The sequence below is a fragment of the Rhea americana genome, unplaced genomic scaffold (genome assembly GCF_003343005.1).
Source record: "Rhea americana isolate MKP2758 unplaced genomic scaffold, rheAme1 scaffold_190, whole genome shotgun sequence".
In the NCBI taxonomy this organism is placed as follows: domain Eukaryota; kingdom Metazoa; phylum Chordata; class Aves; order Rheiformes; family Rheidae; genus Rhea; species Rhea americana.
The window spans coordinates 166,975-193,661 of record NW_028186039.1 but is presented as its reverse complement, the minus strand read 5'-3'; the positions used below and the strand labels follow the sequence as shown (position 1 = coordinate 193,661).

At 49.1% G+C, this 26,687-nt stretch overlaps 1 protein-coding gene across 10 annotated transcripts in view; it reads right to left on the bottom strand.

Annotated features, from left to right (window-relative positions):
- The window catches only part of EPB41L1 (erythrocyte membrane protein band 4.1 like 1), a 106,481-nt gene that overhangs the window by 55,030 nt on the left and 24,764 nt on the right, over positions 1-26,687 (bottom strand). The gene's annotated exons all lie outside the window — the stretch shown is intronic.

Here is a 26,687-nt window from a genome sequence, read left to right as displayed (position 1 = left end):
ATTCAGAGGTGTTGGATGAGGGACATGTTGCAGGATCAGCACAAAGGATGTACTCAGTGGTTAGAAGAGCCCTGACAGATTATTACATTGCTCATGAGTGATAACACCTAGCCCAAAAGCAGTCAAAAGGACATTCACCCCTGTAATGCCAAGATATGAGGCAGTCCCTGCTCTCCAGCAATGCTCAAGGAGCTCAGGGCTCACACAGAGACAATCTCAACTTGGGGTAGCGCAGGAAAAGATGACTGCTCAGAAGAGGCCATTTGCCAAATGGTGCAGGAACTTTCCCTCAGGAGAGGGCCAAAGTCACAACAGTGGTGGAAGAGAGCACATGCTGACTGGAGCAGGGGGAAGCTGCCCATGGACAAGCTCTCCAGCTTATAACTCTCAGGAGAGGCAGTTGGTCCTGTCAGGTGTCATAGGCCTGAGCAGTGTGGCACATTTTTCCTGTTAAAAACAGAAGGAATGCTAAACTGCTGGCAGAGTTTGAGACACCTCCAAGTGCAGAGTCTGGGCCAGCAAAAAGACAGTAGCAAGGTTAATATCCCACAACTGAAGCCTTCCTAACTCTGTCCGAGTTCCACAACATCTCACCAGGCTCACTGAGAACTCAGCTAACCATGGGCCTTCTCATGGAGATGTAATCCATAGGCTAGGCCCAAGGCAGCACCTCCTCAACCACTAAAACACCAAAATCCCTCACAGACCTCCCAGTGGGAAGGGAACAACCTAGAGACCCAACTAGCCTCAGGGGTGCAGTGGTGCTGCTCAGAGCACGCACAGCCCTATGCCACATCAGTTTTGAGCTGGCTTGCTGGCCGGTCTGCCCTTGCTTTTAATGGCTCTGCTGATCTCACTGAACTGCAGCCCAATTTTCTCACATCCTTGCGATCATAACCAACGCAGGAGACGATCATTGGCATTCTCTGTTGCAACCAGAAGTGCTGTTCAGTGACTCAGATACTCTGAAACATGGCCAGCTCCCTCTGACCAGTATAGGAAGCATGTCAATTCTTAGAAGGGGTCATGGCTAAATTTGGGGTTAGGTTTAGTTCATCAACATGCTAAGTCCTTAAATCCTAATAGGAACATCTTCAGTCAGAGAAGTCTGGATAGCAGCAGCATATTGCTCTTTCTGGAAGCTCAAAGACCACTGGTGGGAGGCAGATGGGCAGCAGACTTTGCTCTCCTCGCACCCCTAGATAAGGCTTACAAACTGGCTGGAGACCATCAGTTTGGAGGCACTTACAAATCAGGAGAAGATCTGTATGTATGTACAACTGTTTCTGCTGCACGGAGTGATTTTATCTACAAGCTCGATTCAAGGTTTCCTTCAATCCCAAACAAAGCCTTCGAACATCAGAGCATTCCTGATTAATCTGGTAGAAATTAATCTTCTGAGGATGTGAAGAAAGGTAAAGACAAGGGGTGGTAAAGATGATCATTCCCCAGAAAATTCTGATGAACAAACTGAAAAACTTAATACAAACTTGCATTTTACAAAATAAGTATATTTTGATGAAAACTAATAAAAGCAACATTCTTTATGTAAGGAAGGCTTTCAGAGGATGACCTTCTGCATTTCTCACAAGGTCCATGCCTCTGAGTAGGGCTGCATCTCCCTTGCTAGAGAGAAGAGCTGGGGTACAGCCCTTGATGATCCCAGGGCTACTGCTGCACCTTTCAGCCAGCTGCAAAACCATCCATGTTCCTGCAGAAACACTGCCAGTGGCAGGGTAGTGCTCCCCACCTCCCTGCCTTCTGTCTTGGAGGAGCAATACAGGCCTGCAAGTCAGGGTTCATCCTGCAGCCTTCCTCCTACCCAGAGCCTGCGTTCAGTTGTTGAACTGAAACTGTGACCACCACACAGACAGGCATAGAGGTATATGCACAGGAAAAAATAAGACATTAATCCTCAAAGTGCTTTAAAAGACAGATGAGCGCTAGTTGTCATTTGTAACTCCTAGTGATTGCTGCTCACACCACATGTGGCACTTGCAGGCTGAAAGACATCATCAAGTCTTACCATTTCAGACATCAGTTCCTGTCTCTTGCTCATAACATCTTACAGAATCACGCAGCAGTTGAGGTTGGAAGGGACATTTAGAGATCATCTTGTCCAACATCCCTGCTCAAGCATGGTCACCTAGAGCAGGCCGCCCAGAACCCTTGAGGGTTTACCTCTGCCTGAGTTGAGGCAGCTCTGAAGTTTTTCTAGAAGGAAAACCAACTCTGACTTACAGATGATTCAAAAGTCAAGGTAAATAAATGAACTGCTGTTTGGAGCTATGTAGGGTGAAAAGTCAGGGATCATCTCACTCTTGTCTCCCTCCATAGTCATCCCCAATTCAAAGCTACTCCTTCTGCAGGAAGGAATGTTCAGGGAGAAAGAGAAAGGGAGCCTGGGATCAAAATCCTGTCCTACCAGCAACAAAATCCAAAAGCCCTTTGCCTCTCTCATACCTGGCTGTGGGCCAGCTCAAATCTACAAGCACAGCAGCTCTGATTTTTTTTTTTTTTTTTTTTTTAACTAGGCTTTTCCCCCAGCTTTCTCCCAATTACAGCTGCTGGAAGCAAACAGGCAGGGCTTCCAGATCCTACTGCATGGAGAACAAACCAGATGTTGCAATCATTGCGCACACAGAGAGAGCCCACAGGGACCTGTGTCCCCACTGCCTACTACACATGCACAAACCACTATGTGGAAACAGGCACATGCTGCCTAGTTGCTCACACAGAACCACCTACATGCACCTTACCCCACAGCAATAACCAAAACTAGTGCCTGATACGCATACCTCAAGGGTCTTCACTGTGCACAAGGGGACACCTACACGCACATCACCCCACAGCAAGACCTGCACCCGCTGTCTCATACATGGTCCCCGAGGATGAACAGCACAAACACTACCTAGCACAGGCACAACCAACACCTATACCTTCTCTCTACACACCACCAGGATAAAAAACATCCTAGCATAAACACTTCCATTTTCTCAATAGGCAAGGTACATCCATGTGAACACCATGCACTGTGTGCCTTAGCTAAAAGAGCAAGGTCTGCCCTGACCCCATTAATGCTGCTTGTGCTTGCTCATACCAACCGCAGAACGTGCCAGCAGTCCAAACACAGGCTGGATTTGCCCAAGCCCAGCAAGCACTGGAGAATGAAGAGAAGGCAGTGCTCTTAAAAGGGTCCAAGGGCTAGGCCAGGGACACTGCCAGAGCCCAGCTCATCCAGCTACATGGCTGGGACCTCAGTACTGGGGCAGCTCAGGAATGTTATTTCTTCCAAACTGATATTCTTCTAACTGTGAGGAACTAATGTTTGGAAAATGGGAACAACCGCATCTCTGTGGAAGAGCCAGCCTCCCCGCCACGGCCTCCCACGAACTCTGCACCGCAGCGTGGCGGTTCCCATGGCCCCAACTCCAACGCTGCTGCTGGAAGCAACGTGGGCTCCTGCCTGCTCTTGGTCATCACTTCCGCTTCTGAACAGGGGCTCACAGCCTGGTCCAGAGCCCCTAGGGTTATTTGCACAGCACGGCTGCAAGGGGAGCTGTGCTGATTTACCAGGATCACTTCAGCATTGCACTGCTGGCAGAGAGGGGGAAGAGGAGAGATGTGCTGGCAGAGATTTATACAAACATACATTCTGCTCCAGTTCTTTTGAAAGAGATTGGGTACCATGTCCCTATTGATGACAATGGGTCAAAAGGCTATCGGAACCCTAAAAATATCCCAGAGCATCACCAAAAAAAGAATAAATAGCAGGAGAGAAGCATGTGAAGGAAGCAGCGCACCCTGCTCACCTCTGCACTCAGCATTCCACTAAAAACAAACCCAATTTGAGGCACCAGACAAGGACAGTGCAGCTAGATGAGGATGAGCAATTAAAAACAAGGGGTTAAGCAGAAAGAGTGGGAGCAATCCAGAAGGCAGTCTATCCACAGGTGAAAACCCACAGATTGAATGGAGGAGTAGACTTGCAAAAGAGAAGAACAGACTTGAGCAGAGCACAGAAACAACCTCCCAAATCCCCATGGGGTTGTCAGAGCCAACTCTCCATGGAAATGGCTTCTTGGGCTGCCACACAGAAGGGGCCACACACCCTCTGAATGCTCCCAGACACAGAAGAAAGGAGGTTTTAGCAGGAGAGTTGGCCTCTTTTCAAAGTAAGGACAGCTCTGAGGCCTCAGAAAAGTTCAGGCCTTGCAGGCAATTATCAAAGGTAAGAGACAAATGTTTTAAAGAACAGAACACAAGGAAGAAAGGATAACAGAGTGTGGGGAGGAGAAAGGGAAAGTTAGCTCAGCGTCACTGCAGGGTGGGAGAACAACATACGTGCTTTCTGCAGCTCATCAGCCGTGACCTTCTCCACAGGGAACACCACAGCCAGCGGAAAACAGCAGGGACTCGGGGCATGTGGGCAGATCTGGGGCTAATGAGAAAAACAAAGAGGCCCAGCTCATCAGCTGGAGCAGAGGAGAACATGCTATGGTCTTGCTGCAGCACTGCAACTACCCTGATGTGCCTGACAGGATATTGCACCTAGGAGACCTTGGCTATTTGGTGCACCTGAACTCATCCCAGCTAGTGCTGCCAGCAGCCTGCATCAAAAGCAGGCACTGCAGTCCTGCCCACCTCTTGCCACTCAAGATGGCAGAATATGCTGCGCCTGCTGGGTCGGTGTGGTGCTCAGGCCATCGTGTTGCAATCATTACTGCTGGATCCATGCACACTCAGGTCACTGAGCAGTCCAAATTGAATGATGAGCGGGTGGCTGCATTTTTGGCTGACCCAACATAGCACACAATCCACCCTGTGTTGAGCCTATGTTCTGTGCCAGCTGCAAGGCAACTGGCAGCACTGATGCCAGCCCAAAGCTGGCAGAGACAAGCTTCACCCTCCAACTTCTCTAAATTAACCTTGTGAACAGCAGAGGGCATTTACACCAGGGCAGCACCTCACGTTGTGCACTCCAAGCCTGGCAACCTTGAAGCTGTAGTTGAGACGGACACCAAGCTCACTATACTGGCTCAGGGAGGCAAGCGCTGAACAGATTCCTCCAGAGCATCCTGCAGCCCAACCCCTGGCTCCCAGCCCAATGCTGAGGAAGAAGCATCAGGAGGCAGCTGTTGCAGAACACACAGCAAGCAAACACCAGCCCTGCATCCCAGCACCCTACATAAGGCCTTATGGACAAGAGCTAAGGGCCAGGCATCTCCTAACATCCAGTTGTTAGACCCTCACTGCAGCCTCTGCTCTGACAAATTGTGCTGCTCACCCCTGGCCTGCATGGGAAACCTCCCTCAGCTTCCGGTGGGGGATGGGCCARTTCTCACATTCCTCACTTTTTCCAATTTGTCTTGGATGGTTTCCCAATGCTTGGGCTCCCTAAAGACCTTGCTGGGCCCAAACAAGCCTGACGCAGAACTGACTGGAGAGGATGGGATATTTGCTGGATGGATTTTCAAGCAGACGTGCATCACAGGGGAGTGCCTCAGAGCCACGGCCCCATCTAACCAAACTGGGGCTTGTCTCTTCTCAGCAGGGGATGCCTTGAACGTAAGGACTTGCAGGGTCACCACTAGCCCCCTTGAAGGTAAGGACTTGCAGGGTCACCACTAGCCCTCTCCTTGCTGTGGCAGAGGGTACAATAGCTCAGAGCCTGGAGGCAGGCACACAGACAGCAGCCCTGTATCACAAGGTGAGCTGTGACTCATAGTACAAGTACAGAGAGAATGGTAGCAGAGCAGCACCTCCTCACAGCTCCCCACACTGCCCCACACCTGCACCAAAGGGCACCAGGGAGGTTTGCAAGGTCTTCAGGGGCTCTTGGCCCCCATCTCCTCATACATATCCTCCCTGCTGAATCATATCCCCACAGAGATGGGATGCTGCTTGCTTTCTTCAGGCAGCTCTGCACACCATGGGAACCCCTGGAATGCTTTCTTTCCCCATCCAAAGAGAGGTATTTATCTTTCAGCTATTCTATGATGACTCGTCTGCTTAACTGGCCCTAAGATGACGGAACCAAAGCAAACAGTAACCCATCTCATTCCTCTCCAGCAAGAGCTACCAGAGAGCAGCAGGCTCCCTAAGGATGCTCCTCTGATGCCTAGTAAGGATCTGCCTTGGCAACACCCCAAGGTGGGACAGAGCTGGCCTGCAGCCTGCTGCTGAGTGGCTGGGGACCACAGCGAGGACTGCATCTGAACGCCCTGCAGTACAGGAGACGGCCTTGTGAACATGCAGATGGACTTGGACTTAGGGTCTTCTTCTTCCAAGGCCTTTCCAGGTACCTAGGACCAATCCAGGTCCCTTTTTCTCAGCTCTGGCAAGAGGTGGGAGAGCGTTTGAATCTTTGGGAATCAGCACTTACCCTTGGCTCCCCCAGTGCAGGGCTGCATTGTAGCACCCAGCAGAGGAACAGGCTTCAGTTAAATTGCTTTCTGCTCCTGCCGTCCTTGCTGCTCCCAGGAGAAATGTCATTGCTACCTGGCATGGTACCTCGGCTGACCTGTTCCACCACTCCAAGAAGACCTCTCACCTGGCCACAACCCACTCAGCAAGGGAGTCAAGCAAACCCAAGGAGTTTCACCAATGTTGCATTTGGCCCAGGCTGTAAAGATAGGCTGCAACATCACAGGAGTGCAAAGCAGGATCTAGTTTGGATGGGCTTCTTCCTCATTGCACTTCTGCCCTGGCTCCACTTCATTTACCTGCTCCCAAGCCACATTACAAGCATGCTGGTGAGGTACATCTACACAGGCAGATGTGCTTCCTCCATCACACAACTAGCATAAAACCAAGCAAGAGGAAAACAGATGTGGCACCAGGAGTGTGAGGGTAGGACAGAAGGGGACAGCTCTCTGACCATCTGCAGCAGCAGAAGCTCTTAGCATCAGTGCTGGTTTCCAGCCAGCTGTCTTGAGCAGTAGGGCTGGCTTTCCTCGGGGGAGCAAGTTTCCCACAGCAGCATCGCCCACAGAACCGGTCTGCGCTAGGATGGCTTTGCTGGTGTCACACAGCTATCCCTATCCAAGAAGTGCTTATATCCAGGACAACTGACTTTCAGCTGTAGGTTTACTCCAATTTCCTCCCTCTTTATCCCCTCAATCCATCCTCTGTTTGCATTTTAGAACAAATTAGTACTATCTGCGCTGCTTTCTGTGCTTGCTTTATACTCAGGACAAAAACCAAAGCCATATTCATGCAGCACTATAACCACAGTCAAATGCACTGAACGCAAAGAATTCAAAAGATACGATTCCCAAAGCTACCACACCAGTGGCCTTTCTACATGTCTGCAGTGACTGGCACTGCAGTTCCTGCAGGTATATTGGAGTCCTAATATATATGTGCTGCATGGACAAATTACAATTGCTGTGGGAAAACTATAACTTGGAAATTTCCATGCTCTGAAGCATTTAACAGATATGAGAAAGTAGGACCAACAAGATGGCAACAAGTCACAGGAGTGAGCAGGAGCCCAAAATAGCAGCTGAAAGCCTGGGCTACAAATGCTCAGAAGGAGAAGGGAGTATGCAGCCAGGAAGATGGCCATATGCCTCCCCATCAGGCTGCACTGCAGCTGCATGAAGACAAAATTCAACCAGTTGCTTCAGTGGACATGGAAGGCAAGAGGCTCAGAGCCTTGAACAACCCTTCATATGTTGTTCCAAGTCTACTGGAACTGTGCTGACAAAATACTTCACTAGTCTTAGCAATATTTAGCAACGTATTTGCAAGCAACAGCACTTGTCTCACCAGCCAAGAGGGAGCCAATTGCCACAGAGCAGAATCTGTCTATTGACTTCTAAGAGTGTCCAGACACTACAAAAACATAGACCTGGGGACAAGTGGAAAACCCCTGGGTGACTTGTGAGAGGCAACTGAAAAAAACACTGTCATTAGGCTTCCGTTTGCTGCAGAGCATCTACACTTCATCTGGGAAAGTCTTTCAGGTGTCCAAAAAGAAAATCAAAGTTGGAAAGTGCTGACTTGGGCAAGCATGCTTTGAGGACACATTACTTCCAGCCTCAAACCTGGCCACACGTCTGCAGTCCTCCACACAGCAGATGCTGCCAGGTCCCAGTATGCCTCTGCCCAGCACTCCATATCACCCCCCTGTCCATGCTGTAGTCACCTGAGTATCTCACATGCTCCCAAGTACACAACTCACAAGCCACATGTCCCATGCGTGCCCCTCCCCCAGTGTCACAGGTCTTGGCGCCTGCTTTGCTGAGGACATATGTCTCGACATCAGCCAACAAGTGTTTGCTTTTCATCCTAAACATTCTCAGAACAAGTTTTGCAGTGCCCTACTTTGGCTCTCACCATGTCACCAGGACAAGTGATAGATGTGCAGCAGCCTCTGGAAACATCAATAGCCAGGCTGAGCTATCACCTGTTTCGAGGACAGAGCCAAGCATCCAAGCCTCTGAGAGAATTATGTCTATGGCAATTCTGACAATTTCAAACTCAGTTTGAGGCTACCTGAGCCCAGAAAGGACACAGAAAAATGTCTGAATAATTTTCCTGAAGAATAGAAATCACACTTGTCCCTCATACTCAAGTAAGTTCAGAATAGTTCAATGGATTTACAGCAGTTTCCAGATATGCTCAAAGTTCACCTTCATGCTGCAGACAAGTCTGAGAAATTCCTACCACAAGAGACTGCTTCTTGCAAAAGTTGCTGCCTAAAAATAGATATCAATATCCTTCTTTTTTCACTCCATTTGAGTAAGTGACAAACAAAAACCATAAACAAACTTCTCTCCAGCCTCATCTCCATTCAGCCACCAAACTCCTTCTGGCCATTACAACCATTCTAACTATCTGAAAATGGGGCAGCAACTATATAGCCACAGCTCTCAGCAGATAACTTGAATCCCAGAAACTGATTTACTTAACAAGGAGCTCAACACCATGGTTTTTAGGCATCAGAGATAAGTTTCTCATCACAGAAACCCACAAAGGAGAGAAATCATCTCATTCTCACCACTGGAAAGGGCAAGAGGTGTGTAAGCTTGAAGCAAAGCACTAGAAGGTCTGGCTGAACAGGCAACCAAGCCCCAGGCTTTTCTCAGATCCCAAGTTAGGACAGCAATGGCTGGACTTCAGAGCAGCTGCCACTTCACCAAGGTGCCATGGTACCAAAGCCCGCACCCAGCAGCACTAATTGCTCCTACCAGTCTGGCTGCACGATCAGGATGGGGAGGCTGAGTGGTGGAGCTCACTTTGCAGGCAGAGCACATCTCTCCCCAGCTCCCTGCAGTCCAGCTTGGTGCTCAAACACCTCATAGCTATGCTTGGGAAATGCTAATAAGATGAGAGAAAACAGCTTGTCCCTCTCTTCTTGGGCTGCCCTCATTCCAAACAATTAATTTCAGTCCTGCACGAGCCCTTGGCTGTCTTGCATTCTTGCTGTGAATCATCAGCATCTGAAATGCTGACTCACCGAGGTGAGGTTACAGATGCCACTGATGCAAAAGTCATCATTCCTGCTTACTCCTGCACACTTGGCTCTTGATAGCTCTCGTTTCATCCCTTTACTCCTCACTACCTCCCTCTGCAAGCCCCAAGGAGATCACTGCATCCATTCACCAGCAACTCAAGTACTGCAGCACAGAGATGCTTCAAGTCATTTAATCCCACCTGGCCCAACACAAGGATTAGCTCCATCTATGTGGGCCTGGCAAGCCTTTAATAGGTTCCTGCATCCCTACAATGAAAATTCCTGTCCTTCACACAGCAGCCTGCTCTGGGATTTCATCCTCTTAACATTAGAGAGGTATTCCCCAGTGTCTCATCCAAAACCTCCTCCCTTGCAGTTTAAGGCTGTGACTGCTTGCCCTGTTCTCTGGAAGCCTGGGAAGAGTTCTTCCCTCCTTTTCACAATTCTCTACCTTTTCCAGGCCACAGTAATCCCACTACTAGGAGCAGGCCCATAGAGCAGTATGTCTTAGTGCCAAGGGCAGAGCTGACACACAGCTCTACACAGACATGGAAGGCAACATCCCCAGTACCTCACACAGCCTCACGGCAATAACTCTCTGCAGGCACTGTTCAACCTGCAGGACCTGTGTCCACCCCAAAGGGAAGGTGCCTGTTCAGATTCCATCACTGTTCCAGCTCGTGATGCTTCCAAAAAAGACCAGGCAGGTCTATGAGCCACTAAACCTAATCCCACAACAAAGACTGCTATTCAGGCAGTCATTGGGGTCCAGCCAGGACTCCAGAACCAACCCTGGGAGATGCTCCTCTCTGCTCAACACAAAGAACAGAAAATAGCTGAACATAGCTGCGGGCAGTTAGGCATAGAACGTTGCTGTCTCCACACTGAGCAGCATTAGGTTGCTCCTCCTGTCATCAGGGACTTGTTCATGCAGTGAAGGACTAGTCCATGTGCACTGCTGCTCTTAGCTGGATGGACCCCTGGGGGTTCACCTATCATCACTGAGTAGCAAGGCTTTGCTATCGCATCACTGAAATTTACCTTCCGATATGTAACTACAGCTGTAGCACAGCAATACTTCGAGGTATCTAAGACTACTCATGCATATGCACTTGCCTCACATCGTCTGCATATCTATGCCCTCTCCTCACCTCCTGCTATCTTCTGCCTTGGAACAGTCACACAAATGGATATGTTGGCACCCAAGTCTTTCTCCAGACAACCACAAACTCTCCACTCTCCAATTACAGTAAAGCAGCTCCCCCTTTGCCTTACTCCCTGGTGTCCTCCAGTTCCCCAAAACCTTATTCCTCTGCCTGGCAACCACTTAAATGTGCGCAAATTGGCAGAACAGGACTAGAATCTGAGACCACAGTTACCACATCCTACAGCCACGTTGCAGAGGCAAAAATCAGTTATCACAGAAGAAGCAGGGCTCTGGGAATCTGGGAGAAGATTTATCAGTCATCCACTCCCTGCCACTAGAATCCACCTTATCTAGGTTTCACTAGAACCATTAAACACTCACGGCCATTATCCCTCCATCCATCACCCATGGGCCTTGCACCACACATCCATCCATGACACTGCACACACATTCACTGTCACAGCCACATGGCCTGTAACCCACTCTTTCTCCATCACCTCTAAGCCTGCTTCCTCCCACCCACTAGCTAAACACATTTGGAAAAGAGATGTCAGATCTGATCATCCTGCCATCCAACAAGATGATCTGAACAAGAGCAGGTCTCCCTAGAAACATGAAGGGTAGTATGTGTTTTCCCTCCTCACCTCAGCCATCTTTCCACCAGCCTATGAACAAACCTTGTATTACCCAGACTGAACTCTGGTGCCTTATTCTGTGTTAGTCAAACCAAGGTTGGCCCATCACTCAAGAGAAAAGCATCAACAGGACTGGCCCCGCCACAGCTCCTGCCTTCAGGTAGGGAGGAGCAGTGAGGAAAGAGCCAGGGAGGAGACCATTACCAACTAGGCACAAGAAGATGCTCCCAGTGAAACTGCAGGGACATGTCAGCTCTCATCCATCCAGGAGAGATGACACTGGTCTATCCCAAAGACTGGTTATTGATGGAGGGAAGAATGATCTCACCGATGCTGTCCAGAACAGTCCTTTCCCCAAGGACAGTCACAAGCAAGTTGCTGCCCTCCCAGTAGGCCTTAAATCAAGGTAGGGTACAGCCACTACAGAGACCACAGGCTTTGAGATCCACTTTAAGCTACCCACAGTATCCTTTGTGCAGCCCAGTGCTGGAAGAGGCCAGCCAGCTCCAGAATCAGAGGCTTTCTAACCTATCTGAACAGAGTTGGCAAGGCTGCTTTGATGAAATGAGATCAGACTTAATTGACACATGTTGCATTTGTGTTTGAGCAATTATGTATTTATATTATGTCAGCAGTTGCCAAGAGGCTGGACATCTGCATACTCATCACATGTAAGCCAGGCAGTGTGTAGATATGTGACTCTGGAGTATGAAGCTGTGCTTTTGCAATGCATCTGATGAACAGAAAAGTGCCTTCCCCCCCACAAACTGTACTATGCTTCCTGTGGTATCACTATCTGGAGATGGGCAGAGAATTCCCTTCCATAATGACAGCCCACAGCCCCAATATTATTCAAACGGCTCACACTTATTTTGCTATGTGCAAATCAAAAAGCCTGTCTCAGCTTCCCTGTGGCTCAGTGGCATCATGCCACGCAGGACATAGGTCAAAAATTACTCATGAGAAAGCTAGAGCGAAAAATGCAAAGTTAAGAAGTCACTGGGTTCATGCAGAGAGGGTATGGATATCCCACAAGCCAGTCTTAAGTTTAAGGACCAATTGCAACTCAAAACTCTTTCAGCTTGAAAACACTCTGCTCTGCTTTGGCTACCAGAGCTGACCTTGCAGCAGTCAGGTGAAAGAGCCAAACAAAAGAGACTGAAAAACATCTCTCAATTTTCTCCCTTTGTGCACGGGCCAGCACTCACCTAGCTGGTTCTGTGGCTTCTCCAACATCATTTGTCAAATTCTCTCTTGCTTTGAAAAAAGAACAGCCCTTCAGACACCACAGAAAACAGGAAACAGGAATGTGACCTCTGTCACGTGCTCAGTGCTATGGAAAGGCTCAGCCACTAATGTGAATGCCTCAGTAAGGAGGCACTGTGGACGCACATTTTCATGTCCTGGCTATTAGCACTGGCTTACAGCCTGCTCCTCTTTCAAGCCTGTCAGCATACAAAAGCACCGTTTTTTCCTTCCCTCCTTTCCAGCTCACACCAGACATGACAGCAAACAGTCATTGTTCAAGACCTGGGTATTTAGGGACATTTTAAACAGGGCTTTAGCCACCTGCTTCCTCCCCTTTGAGGTGATACCTCCCAGCCAAATATGTAAGCTCAGGAATAAATTGCTGTAACCCTTCCTGGTAGACAGCTAGGGAAGTCAAGAAATACTTTTTGCATAGCTTCATTAGCATATAAACAAAGATCCCGCAACTGGTGGGTCAGGAGAGAGCATGATTCAACTGTGCAAAAACACCATGCAGTCCTCCAGATTAAAGAGTAGCCAAGACATCCAACAGCAAGATAAAAAAGCACGCACAGATTTCAACATGCGATGCCTTAGCCACATTTCATCCCAGTTTGCTTCCATCTCTGTTCTTGATGGTCCACACTGGGGACTTCCCAGGACAGGATTGTCTCCCCCAGGCCTATTAACTAAAGCATCTCCAAGGCAGAGGGCAAAACGAGCTCTTGTGTCTTTTTGTCCATGCTGTTGTTTGATACACCGCTCCAGCTCACTTTCCGTCACTGCAAAACTCCCTTTACTTTCATATTTGTCATGCAACTCTGGAGAATAAAAGGCTTGCTTCCAACAAAGAAAGGGTGACCAGAGCACTGAATGCAACTGCCTTCCCTGATTGCAGGTTACCCAGCATCACATGTGCAGAGAGCCCCCTCCCTGTGCCTCATATCTACCAAGTGTGATGGTCGGCTTCTGCTTGGTTGTGCTACTTGGTTTGATAAACAATAATTTCACCAAAGCCCATAAATTTCACAGAGCTGCTGACCTCTTGGCAAATGGGTGCAGTCCATGCCAAGCTGGGACCAAAAACTTGAGCACAGGATACTCATCATCCTGTGAAATCACTGATCAGTGATGCAGCCCAGACCTCAAAACATCACATTTTCTGCAGATCAAGGAAATCCCGCTTACTACCCCTGGGATTTATTTGCTTTTATCCACATCCGTGGATCCCTTTATTTTGACCCTGCTTCTCCATCCCAAAAAAATGGTCTATCAATCCTCCTTTGGAAAGGGCTTGGGGCCTGCCAGCACAAAGCCCCAGGTAAGGCCTGGGCAGCAGCTGGGTAGTTCTCTGGTCTTCAGAGGTGCCAAACTGTCTCCATCAAAAGGCTGATTATTATTCCAGAGCACTTGAATTTCAATTCAAATCCTTCACACTTCGACTTCCCTCCCCCTGGCGACAGCAGCCCCTTATCACAAGCAGAAATGCCTACTTGTCACCAGGCTGCTAAGAAACATCCTCTGCTCCAAGGCAGAGGCACAGGCACCCTCCTCCCTTGGCTGCCGCTCCCAGGAGAGAGATGTCTGCTCCCACTGGCCACGCTGGCCTCCCACTCCAAAGCATCTCAGCTGGCCTCCCACTCCAAAGCATCTCAAGGCATTGAAGCATCTCCGCAGGCTGATGTGCACAGGCTGAGGAAGGTGGTCACGTCTGCCTCCCTGTCTCCACGTCTGGCGAGTTGATGCCTCCAGAACAGCAGAGACTCCTGGCCAGGTTGCATCATCTCAATAGCATTAAAGCAGCCCAGGGCTCACCAGCCAGTGAGAACAGATCTCACAGTAGGAATCAGCTCTTTGCTGCTCTCTGCACAGGGCCAGCCACAACAGCACGCAGCACCTTCATGGCAGATAGCTACACCAGCATGCAGAGACCCCATCTACAGCTGTACCCTCCCACACAACAGTACAGCGCATGTAGACTGGTTCAAAAAGGCATTAATGTTGCACCGACAGTGCTTTTAGGAGCCCAGGTCAGAAAGCAGCTGCGATGCAGCACCCACCCTGCCTGATATCCTGCATTCGTTTCCAAGGATGGCCAAGGGAACAACAGCCTATGCACAGGGCATAGGGCAACCCAGCAGCTCCATAACAAGCAATGTAAAGTCCTTTACAGAGATCCTGATGCTCACTCCCAACCTGGTGCATCCACACTGCATTGAAGGCCAGCCACTTGGGACTGAAGGGAAGGACATGGCATGTGCAGATTCTGGCAAAGCAAAGATCTGCAGAGACTACAGCCAGCAGCAGACCTGACAGCCCATGAACCAGAAACCATGCAACCATCTTAGTGGCAACAACTGACCATCTCTCTTTGAGAAGCACTGGAAATTCAGCACTGATGCAGAGGGGCTGAGACCTTCCCACTGCCCATGCTGCAGTCTGGAAGGGGAACAGAGCTTTCTTCCCCCACATGGAAAAGCTGTGCTTTAGCTATTAGCGACCTGTCCACAGGATTTTCCTCCGCTGGCTGTCTGCATCCTGCCCTCTGCTCTAGGAAAAAGCACGTTGGGTGGGAGAGTTTATTAAGGCTTCTCACAAAGAGAAACATTGCACAGCTTGCATCCCTCCTCTGGCATGTCAGGCAGCCCTGTAAAACCAGGAATGTGCCTCTTCCAGGCAAACACATACTTTTTAAAGTATGTTTTCACTGTCAGCAGAGTTCAGGGAAGACACCAGGAGCAGAAGGACAGGTGTTTTATGGTTCAAAGGTGCAGCCAAGGCCTTCAATGCTTCCAAAGGTCCATGCACATAACCCGGTAAGAAGCACTGGCAGGGACTTCAGAATTATTACAGCAAAGGGAAGGAGAGAAAGCAGTTTACTTAACACTGAGCATAAAAAAATCCTTCATTATGATAGCACACTGGCAAAGCACACCTGCAGATGCATCCCACTGAGTGGTTTAAGCCACTATCCAAAGTGACTTCCCCTTCACCCAGCCCCAGAACAGCTCTAAACACATCAGTTTTCCTCCCTGTAGGATATCATTCGATCCAAGGTATTTTTGCTTCCAAGAGAAGACTCTCAAAAGCCTTACAACCCCCTGGGTTTGGGAGCAGATTATGAAGAAAATGGACACAAAACAATAACTTCCCCAGGCATGCTTGCAATTGCCCTGCAGGTGAACCCAGGAGTATCAGCACCTGATCAGCATAGCCGCTGAAGTCCCCAGGTGATCCAAACCCTTTGGATCTTTACCAGGGCCTGCCCATCCCTCTTTCCACATAGAGGCAACCTAAGAGAGACCAAAGGTGTCCACCCCCTTCATTTGCACAACCTGTTGCTCTCTCATATGGGTAAAAAGAGCTCAGACCTGCCTCCCAACACTTCACAGCCATCTTGTCCTGCAGCACAGCCTCTACCCTGGCCAAGAGGCTGCATCTGAGCCACTAGCGCTGGGACATGCAGGAGCCTCATGGAGGCTTTTCTCCCTGTTTTAATGCAAAAAGGAAGAAGCAGGTAGGGCATTAATGATTTTGAGCAGAGAAGCCCCAAATGCCTTGTCAACAGCGCCCAGGACCCCCCTGTCATGTGGGCCATTGGGGGCAGCAGCACCTCCTGCTGCCCTCTCTCCACCCCTTGCCAGGAGGATGCAGACAAATCTCTATGCAGCCAGACACAGCCTTCTCAGCAGCCCAGCAAGCTCTACCTTTGCCAGTTGCTTAGCAACCAGAATCCCATGAGTCACACCTCGGCTAGCATGGCCCCACAGTGGGGCACTGGCTCCACCGGCATGGCTCAGCAGTGGAGGTGAAGCCTGAAACCTGAGCTCCTCAGTGCCTTGTGCTCCTCACCTCCATGCAACTGCCCCTCTCTCCACTGAAGCACCACCACCAAAAGGACCCAGCTTTGCAGACAGATGTACTTCAGCTGCCACCTCCTCTCCTGGCCTTCCCATGCCCCACAGCCAGAGTTTTACCCACAGGAGAATGCTGGCTTCCCATGTCACCAGCCCCAAGCCTTGCCTTGGTGTCCAAGACCCACAGGAAAGAGAACAAGGATTTGGACAAGACAGATCACCTGTTCCTAGCTGCTGCCAGAGCTGATAAATGCTGGATGGGGAAAGGAAAGGGCCAAATCAAGACCACACCAGATTAGGCCACCCATCTCAAGCAGCCAGCCTAGCACAGCAGGTACTGGCATATCCCTCAGCATCACAAAACCTGCTTTTGCAGGGACACCAACATGGCTGAGCTCACTCCTATGGTCTGGCTGGGATTATCCTTTACAGCTCTGCTCCCTTCTCCCAAGTCCCCAGACTACAAATCACTGGGCAGACAGTCAGGCTTTTTGCGTTTGCAAATCCTCGCAAATTCAAAGTGTCTACCCCAGGGAAAGAGCCTGCTTCCTAGACAGCACCTGCCTCCCCTTCCCTCTGCACACCTGGCTGTCAGCCAGCCATGCCAGCCCCCAAGGGTCTGAGCCTCTCGGACAGGAGAACCGGACTGCTCTGCTCACAGGGCAAAACATAAATCTCAGCACTGTTACTTCCTATCTGATATAGATCAATGTCGTGGGGAAATTCCTCCAAAGGACTCAGAATTCCTTTGTAGGGAAGAAAATGCTGCAAACTCATGGTAAGAAAAGCAGCAAATCAATAAGTTAAACAGGCAAGTACTGGAGTTCAAGGAACAAAATTGCCCTTGTAAACATCCTTTTGGTGGTGCCTGCAATTTATGCTGCTGTTCAGCCCATTTCTGAGTAAAAAAACTGATCAGCTGGTGGGAAAGAGGAGAAGCAAATTGCAATGTTAATCACGGAAAATACAGGCAGGAAATTAAACCTTCAGAGATTCCTTAAACCATCACCAACACTGGTGTCTACAGTAGAGACCCAGCCTGTCATGGGCACAAGCTGCTCATCAAAGTTTGAGAGCAAAGCAAACTTTTTCATTGATTTGACACCTAAAAATCTGATTAATCATCAGTGCTGTGAGATATCAGTGAGACTGCAAATCTGTTGCCCAGAGGCTTGTTCAACAGTATTAGGAGCTTCAGAAAACACTGGTTTTAAACCTGCAATACTATCTTACTTCTAAGCTTGCAGCTAGGCAGTGCATGTCACAGAATGATGGACAAAGGCCCCTTGGGCTAAAGGAGCCCAAGCAGCTCTGCAGGCAAGTCTCTGAAAACAGATCCTGTCCACATAACCCATCTTACCACATCCTGCTCGCTCACCAGCGCTAATCAAAAAATAAAGCTTTCACACTGAAGCAGAATAGAAGATCTCAATTTTGTTGTTGTTGTTGTTGCTTTCCTTTAGGAAAAAAAAAAGCGTGGGAAGGAGATGCTTTGTGCAACAAGATAATTACCGTAGCCTGCTCAAAAAAAAAAAAAGAAAAAAAAATCTTTGAATGTAGGTTTAACAAAAAGCACAAAGCACTGGTCAAAGGCACCAGTGGGGCCTTGGTACCAATCAGGAGCCACAGCAGGCTCATTAGCTAATGCTGGAGTCGCCCACACCATGCCTCCCCCGTGCAGCTAGGCAACCATTAAGCAAAGCAGGCAGCTTCTGCTAGAGATTGAGCCTCTGACACCTCTCCAAGTGCTGGTTTGAAGTTGTCTCAAGGCTTCAACGAACACCATCACATGGATTTCATTCCACTTGCTTTGAATTATTCCCAAACATGAATTATTTTATTTTATCTTTATTTTTAAATGAAGGCCGATGCTCAGGTAGGTTTCAAGTGTTGCCAGTCAATTTCTACCAACACTCAACCCAGGACCAGTGCTTCACTAATGGCCTGCAGCTGGGTGGGTGCAGGTCCCCTACCTGCACTGCTGAGACATGGTGAACACTCACCCCCAAGATGCATTCGCAGACCCGTAAGAAGCTAGCCCATTTCTGACACTAAGTGTGCTGCTTGATGTTAATTCTCTTCATTTCTGATGCCGCCACACTTCCAGAAATGGGCATCAAGAACGACCATTTTGAAGTCAGATTAAAGTGATTAATCTTTTAATTAATTATTAATTAATGGGGGGGATTAGAGACACAGACAGAAAGCTCATGCTGCAACAGATGAGCACCCATCTTTCAGAGCCAGGAGTCAAAATGCCCTGGGAGGTGGAATGAGAATGAGAAGCGGAGTCAGCTATATTATGCAGAGATACAATCCTGATAAACAGATCTAGAAACCCATGCCAGGGCTGAAACAGGAGAGAGGCCCTGAGAACCCACTGCAGAACCACTCCAGCCTTGCTTCCTCCCGTACATCATCCAGGCAGGTCTTAACCTGGAGAAAGCCTTTCCCTGCAGGCACTCATCAAGCCACTGGGCCTCCCAGGGATGGGGAAGATCATTTCTGGTAATTAAAGACAAAGGTTTCCCTCACTTTCATCCAACTTTTCCACTTTACCTCTTCAACAATCCTTAGCGATTGTTTTTCTTTGCTGTTTATTCCTCCAGCTCCCAAAGGATATATGCTTAGCACCTGCAGAAGTTAATCTAGCAATCTCTTTTGGTGTGTCTCAAATTTCCCCCCTGAGGCAAGTGACAGGAATTCAGGGAACTTGGACAAATAATGACAACAGAAGGAAGGGCTGGAGGTTTTTTTTTTCTTTTCTTTTTTAAAAGAAAGTAATTAAACCTCTCCTTCTCACCACACCTAAGGGCAGAGACCCAGAGGGCAGAGTCCTCTGTGAAGGGATTATCTGTATTTTCTCCTACTGGACCCAGACAATATGACAGAAAATTGCTGTGAAATAGCACAGGCACATCAGACCAAGCAGCAAGACACAAAATCCCACATCCAAGCACAGGACTTTTCTGTGGAGTGATCTGAACTCAGGGACTAGGAACCTTGCTCATGACCAAAGTTAAAGCATGGTGTCATCGTTGAGATGCTTCTAGAGGAGGGAATTACAGCCCAGAAGCCTGAGGCCCAAGCAAAGGGAGAAATTCATGTTTTATCATTGCAGAAATCAACAAAAAAGCTAAAGTTACACTATGCAAAAGGTGCTAGTCAAGAGAGGAGCCAGAGTTACTTCCCTAACACATATTTCCTAAACTCAGCCTAAGACCCATGGTTAAGGTCTGCAAAACTAGAAGACAGCTCTCATCCCCATCCTGGGGCCCTTGGACAGCCCAGTTGCAGATGATGGTTCTTGTGACTGAAGCACAGCCTCAGTCAGCAGGAGCACCACCTCTCTGGGACTACACCAGGCAGCTGAAACGTGGTTTGTGCCAAATGGACTTAGGCACAGACTGGGGGCAATCCCTGCTCTCTCAGCTGTATCAGAGGCCAGCCTCAGCCAGGACAACACAAATTAACCCTGCAGATGTTCCTGTATGGATTTTCACTCACCTGAGTAAATCACTGAAAATAAGAAACCTCTGCCAGGTCTACAACAGCCCAGCATCTCCATCCCACGCTACCCAGCCTCGCCCTGCAGACAGCTATCTTGGCTACCGAGCAGCCTGAGCCTGTGCAGTGGGGCCAAGCACACAGCAGAGCACCAGCCTTCATCATCACACAGCATGCAGGAAGATCTAGCATGCTCTGTCAACCACAAGCATGGGGCTCCAAAGCACACAAGACTCACAGCACAAGGGGAACAAGCCAGAGATGCCTCTTATAAATGGCAGCTATCACTGATGAGTAATACCACTCTTCCCCAATGCACCTTTAGCCACATCAGGGCGACATAATGGTATTATGTGAAAGAGGTATAGGACACTTATGACAGCTATGCATCTTCACAGGCATGGCCAGTGCCCTGATGGAAGATTAACAAGCTATATCCCCCTCCTGGTTTACATGAAAAGATGCACGGAGACCATGAAACCATGTGTCACAGCTGGTTGGCTTCCTAGTCATTCCTCAACCGAAGGCAGCTCTCTGATGGCTGCCTTTCAGGACAGGAGAAGTCACAAGCCTACATCTCCCAGAAAAGGGGTTTTGCACTTACCAAATGGAAAAGCTGAGGAGAAGAAGACAGATCTTCCTTCCAATATATCACCCAAAGCAAGCCTCTCACCACCTGCCAGCACCAAATTCTCCAGGCAGGAGAGATGTCCTTGAGTTCAACACAAGAAAATTTGTTGAAGACAGCTTTGAAATGGAGGCTCCCGGATCAGCTTTCCTGAAACACATTCATTTGGCCTCCCAAGAGTGTCTCTCCTCAGACTCACACAGGTTTAGAGTGTCCATCCCAGGCACCAAGGTGGCATGCCCCTGAAAGCCTGAGCCTCAGCTCATGTAGGCAGAGCTGCCCTCATGGGGTCTTCATCAACAACACAGCCACAGGCACTTTTGGACTTCCTGCTGGAGTTTCCAGATACAAACACCACTCCAGTCCAACTCATCCTCTGGCAGAGATATCTAGAAACAACCATTTGGGCAGTCACACTGGCAACAGCAAAGTAGTGGGACTCAAATTCATAAAAAGCACGGCTGCAACGCCAGCAACATCTCCCTACTGGGCTGAACACTCCCGTTACCTTGGCAACATCGATAACGGTACTTTATTACTTGCAGCCAAGTGGTCTTGTGCAGAAGCAGCCATCATGAATCCATAATAGGATTACAACAGCCTTTTCCTTTCTCTTGCCCTCCTGCCCTTTTCATCTGAAATTTATGATTCAAATATAATCCTGCAGTGAGGAAAAAGACTTATCACATCTCCACTCTGGGAAGTATATAATATTCACACTCACCCCTGCAAACCATGGCTGAGGGCATTTCCTGGCACTGCTCAGAATTTGGCAGGAGGATCGTGGGGTCTATGAAGCAGAAGCATGCGGAGCTATGAACAGTCTTGCATGTGTAGGAGTAGAGTGTCAGCTCCCTCAAGCAGCCTTTGAGCCACTGCAGATACAAGAGGGCAAGACAAGTGTGCACCACATGACACAGCATTTGCAGAAGATCCGACCTCCTGCTCTCACCTCATTCCCTGTCCATAAAGACACTTCCCTGTTCTAACTAATCCTCACCACAGCGCAGAGCTGCTTCCAGAGCCCTGCCAGATGGTTTTCCCCATTGCCAAATCCAGGCGTCCTGCCTTAGTTGCAGGTGAGCAAAGACCCAAGTTCCAGGATGGCCAAGGACAGAAAATGGTCCAAACACTCCATTAATCTCTTCAGCAACAGGGATAAAGAGCAAGAAAGGAAAATCAAAAGCCTCTCGCCCAAAAAAAGGAGAGAGGAGCAAGAGCTGTGGGAGGAGCTGGGCTGTAAGAAGTCCACAGAACTGCCACCATCAGTGCTTGCCTACTGTAAAGCTGTTGCAAGCCCATGCCCAAGAGCATCCCTTTAGTGAGGCCAGAGTGGTCTCTTGCATTTAGTTGAGGCTCAACATCCACTCCTGTAAGCAAGTCCTGCAGATCTGCATCCCAGACTACACCTGCTCAAACATTGCTTAGAGCTTTCTATCCCTTGGGAGCTGCTGAAATTCTAGTCCCAGATGGCAGACACTGCTCCAGAGGGACCTGAGGATGGACAGGTCTTCCTTTTAACCCAATCTCTGTGAGATCATCAGTTGGGCAGGGCAGGAGCCTGTCCAGCCCTTCACATCTTTGGCCAAAATCCACGAACCAGATGGCGTATTACTGTCAGGTACACTAAGATCTGCCAAACCCTTCAGAGGTAAGTGCATAGCTGTCAGAGCAGCAGAGCATCACCTTCAAAGGAAGGCAGCAACTCCTGTCACTCAAAAAGATAGCACCAAAAACAATCCAAAAAGTGGGGCAAGATTACAGCCCCAGTACTGATCTCAGGCAGCTAAATCTGTAACAGCCAGCCAGAGAGGGGGCCAGAGATGGACATGCATCCCAGTTTTAACATAACGTGTGGTAAGTCTGGCTGCTAACCAACATGATACAGAAGAGGTTAGAAGTATCAGTCAAAGCAAGCAAGATATTTGGCCACAAGCCATCCTCTCCCATGCTCAGTGTGAGGGAGCTGGCAGAGTTCTCATCAACCTTCAGGGCATGCATTGCCACATATAAAACAATTTGCTCAGATGAGGCCAAAGCAGCTGGGATCGCAGAGGGCAAGTTTCATTGACCAAGGCACATACCACAGTGAGTACGAGCCCCAAATCAAGAGGGAAATGCACCAGCTGCCCTCATATGGCTGTGGGGAGCAGGCAGAACACTGAGCTCCACACTCAGTCCAGACAGGAGTGTCACCTCTGAGCAAACATCTATGATGCCACCAGCTCCTGCAGAAGAAGCAGGGCTGCTCCCTGGGTTTCCTGCAGGCCATCCCAGGGTAAGGCGATCAGCAGTGCTCCCTGTGCCAGTCAGCTCCAAGCTAAGCTCCCATTGCTGCCTGAGAAAGTACAATAATAGCAGGGAGGCAAGAGCTGCTTCATCTTCTCAATTGATCTGTAAAATAGAGTAAGGGTGTGAAAGAGATGATTAGTGCAACGTTCTGGGCCAATTTTTACAGCAAATCCTGCCTGGGGAGCAACTTCAGCAGCTACTCTGCTCATCGGTGCTTCACTGCCATTAGAAACTGCTGTAAGCACAGTTACCGTGGCTAAATTTCTCAGTGCCAGGTCCCAGCAGTGCTGGGAGCTCTGCTTTGGGAATGGAGTTCCCTTGTGTCCTTGACAGCCTGGGTACAGAGCTGGCCTTGCCTGAATGGCCCCTGTGCCCCATCTCACAGGCCTTGGTGCTCTCACTTCCTTCCTGCTCTACGGATCACAGAGGGAAGGCAATGGAGATCAGATGCCTTATGTGCAAGGAGGACATAGGACAAGAAATCCTAGAAACTAGAAGTTCAACCTATAAGTAGAGTGGTGGAAGGGGAACAGGTGAAGAGAATACCTACAGCCAGATGAGCCAATAAAGGGAGCCCAGCTCAGGGACATGTTTAACTTGGCCTTCTGCTATCTTTTCTTTCTTTTTCAAGGAAGTCCCAAGCTCTTGGGCAGGTTGCCCAGAAAATGCTGTATAGCAAGAGTGCTGATCTGCTGCCCCAAAATAATCCTGTTCAGGGTCCAAGGCAGTGGATAAAAAGTGCCATTTCTTCCAAGGATAAAATCATGTCTTATGCACCATTTCCTAGGAGAATGACTATCTCCACAGAGGAAACTCTACCAAGGAGACTTAGCCTTTTCCCTTCACCTCTGCCTGCTAACATCCAATAGCAAGTCCTATGTGACATTCATGAGATAGGATACCACATCAGTGGTGAGGGAGTTGCAAAATGAACAGGAGAGATAAGAGACTCATCCACAGGATGATAAACATGTCAAGATAGGAATATCACCAGTCCTTCCAGAAGCACTGGGATACTTTCCTTAGCACAAAGTAGCAGCTAGTCCAGGCTACCTATGCTACACCAGTGACATGGGACAGGAAGGTTCTCCACCTGCCCTAACCGGAATTCATATCCTTGGCTCTGTGCTTACCCCAGCAGCTGATGCTACCTGGCTCGGTAAGTCTTCTCAGAGCTGCCTCAAGTGGACAGTGTCAAATTAGTTCTGCTCTAACATGCATGTGTTTTCTCCAAGTCACTTGAGCAGGGAAGTCTTGTTACTGAGACACAAGCAAATAGAGAAACAAGAACCCAAACAACCCTGGACCTGGGCCACCAACCTTCTGCTGCACTTGGGGACACTGGGGTCATCAGCAAAAGCAAGGGAATCATTGGGTACTGAGGCCTGGCCCCCAGCTCGGCAGTCACTGCAGAGACTCACTAACATCATTAGGTGCAGCACAAAGCACAGAGAAACAGAGGTGGCTTCTTTGTGCTCTTCATCTTTCCCCCCTACCCTACTCCTCACCTCCCTTGCAGACCTCACCCATGGTACTCAACCCCCTCAGCAGCACTTCTGCTATCTGGCCCCAATGAAGGGGCATCCCTGTTGTTTATCCAGCCCCTCAGAGCGGGGAAGAGGCAATATCCGAGGCCCAAGGCCCTGGCTGAGATAAGGCTTACCCAGCCCAGAGAATCACTACTGGGAGCCATGTGCTGCCTCTGTAATGGTAAGCAGCTTCCAGAGCTGGCAGAAGGCCAGGGACACCACAGGAATCAGCAGAGGTAAGGAAGGGCTGCTCCCCTGGCAGCAGTTTCACTCCTTTGGAGATGGCCTATGGCTTGCGAGTGCTTTGGGGACTGGCAAAGCCACCCTTCTTCACTCCCTAATGGGCAGGACCAGGCTCCCACCAGAAATGCAAGAAATCTCTTCCACTCCTGCACAGCAATAAGCTGGGGAATGCAACCCCATCACATTCATCCATCTCCTGGGTACCAAAGGGTTACAGATGAGCATCTTTCAGCTTCTCTCTTCATCAGCCACAAGAGATGATCAAAGCTTCACCTCCTTCTATCTGATTTTTAACAATCCTTCCACCTAAGACAACTTCCTCCTGGCCCTCCCAAAGCACAGCCCTGCTCAGATATGCAGTGAGACAGGGAAGAAGAGACTGCAGGGCTCTCTGGGATTTGTCAAGGAGAGCCACAAATACACAAGGAAAAAAAAAATGCCATGCAAAACAGGTACAAAATCCCCAGGAAGGGGAAAGGACATTTGCCTCCAATGGGAGGGAGGAAAAAAGATGCTCATCCCTAGGAAGAGGGAGTGGACTCGCCAACAGCTCTTGTCATATACACTGTGGAGAAACACGCTCCTCATACACAGTGCAACAGAGCATCCAACAGCAGCAGGTAGGGATGTAGGGTCACACCCAAGTCAGCACTGGAGCTGAGACTACACCTCTGCTTCCCCTCCTCCCCTCCCCCCGATTCCAAAACTGCCCTCCTGGCATCCCAACTTCTCTCTGGCATACAGAAAAGGGAACAGACAAGAAACTCTGTGCTTTCCTTTCTCTTATTTTCTCCAGTCAAGCTCTCCTCCTCCTTTTTCAGATCTGCTGCAGACAGAACACACCCATGGATGTGGCAGAGCTGCAGACCAGGCTGGCATTTTGTTGGATCTGCAAAGAGTCTTCCTCAAGGGATGGTCTCTTAGAAGTACTTGTGAGAAACTGCTCATAAAAATTAAACAAGCTGCCCCATTCAGAGTCAGAAATATCTCTAGCCCTGAGGAGCACATCTGCAGTAGCCCATTTATAGCTCCCTTCAAAGACATGGATCCTGCATCCAGAGTACAGCCTGCCTCCGCTGACAGCATTGCAGCAGCCCGAGCCCTTTGCATCGCAAGGGTAGAATTCAGTCCTCAGCTACAGGAGCAGAAAGCAGCAGATTCAGCAAGCCCCGTTTGGTGCACAGCACCACAGCATGCTAGGCAGCAATGCACTTTTGTCATCCAGACAAGGGCTCAGAATAGGATAGTGAGGTGCAGCAGGACACACAAAAGAGCTAAAAGAAAGTACTGAGGTACCATGGGAGAGCTGCTAATCACCATCTGATACAGCACACACTGTCCAAAGGCTGGAGTTTAATGTCTGTTCCCTGAGCGGATGGAGGAATAAGGGAGTGATGAACACTGTGGAAGGCTCAGCCCCATGCAGGCACTGCGTATCACCTGGAATGCTGTAGATCACCACAAAGCAGCAAACGGCTGCAGCAGCAGCCATATCCAAAATGTCTTCAGCAAAATGCTTTCAGTTCACAACAGATGGCCCCGTCCTACAGACAATGGTACTTTACTCTCATTTTGGAGCTAGAATCTGAGGTAGTCCTGCTGTTTTGCTGACCTCCCTCCCAAGCTCAGCCTGCAGGTCAGAGACCTAGAGCAGAACCTAGATCTCTTCCTCCCAGGTAATGCTCTGTCCCTGGCACCACACTGCCCACAGGATGCACAGAAAAAGCTCACAACTGAATTCACAGAGACTGCACAAGATCTTTGCACAGCACAAATTCACTGCATACCAACGTACCACAGAAGAGTAAAGCCACCAAGGCAGTGGGGTATCCCAAGGACTCAGAGCCTTCTCCTTGAAGGCCCAGGACAAGAGGCTCTAGATACTTTCAGGCATTGCAGCAATTTAATTTTATATCTCAGATCTATTGCTTTCCTTTCCTGTCTTCTATTCTGAGCTGCCAGGTGGTATCAGCTTTCTTGGAGTAAGTCTTATGCCAATCTTGCCAAGCCCCATTCTGAAGCTGTGGAGCCTACACTCTAAATTCAAATTGCGATTTCACAAAATGCAATGACACATTCTGCTGGTTTGCAAATATGCTGCCGTCCCCAAAATTCCTTTCACAAAAAAAAAAAAAAAA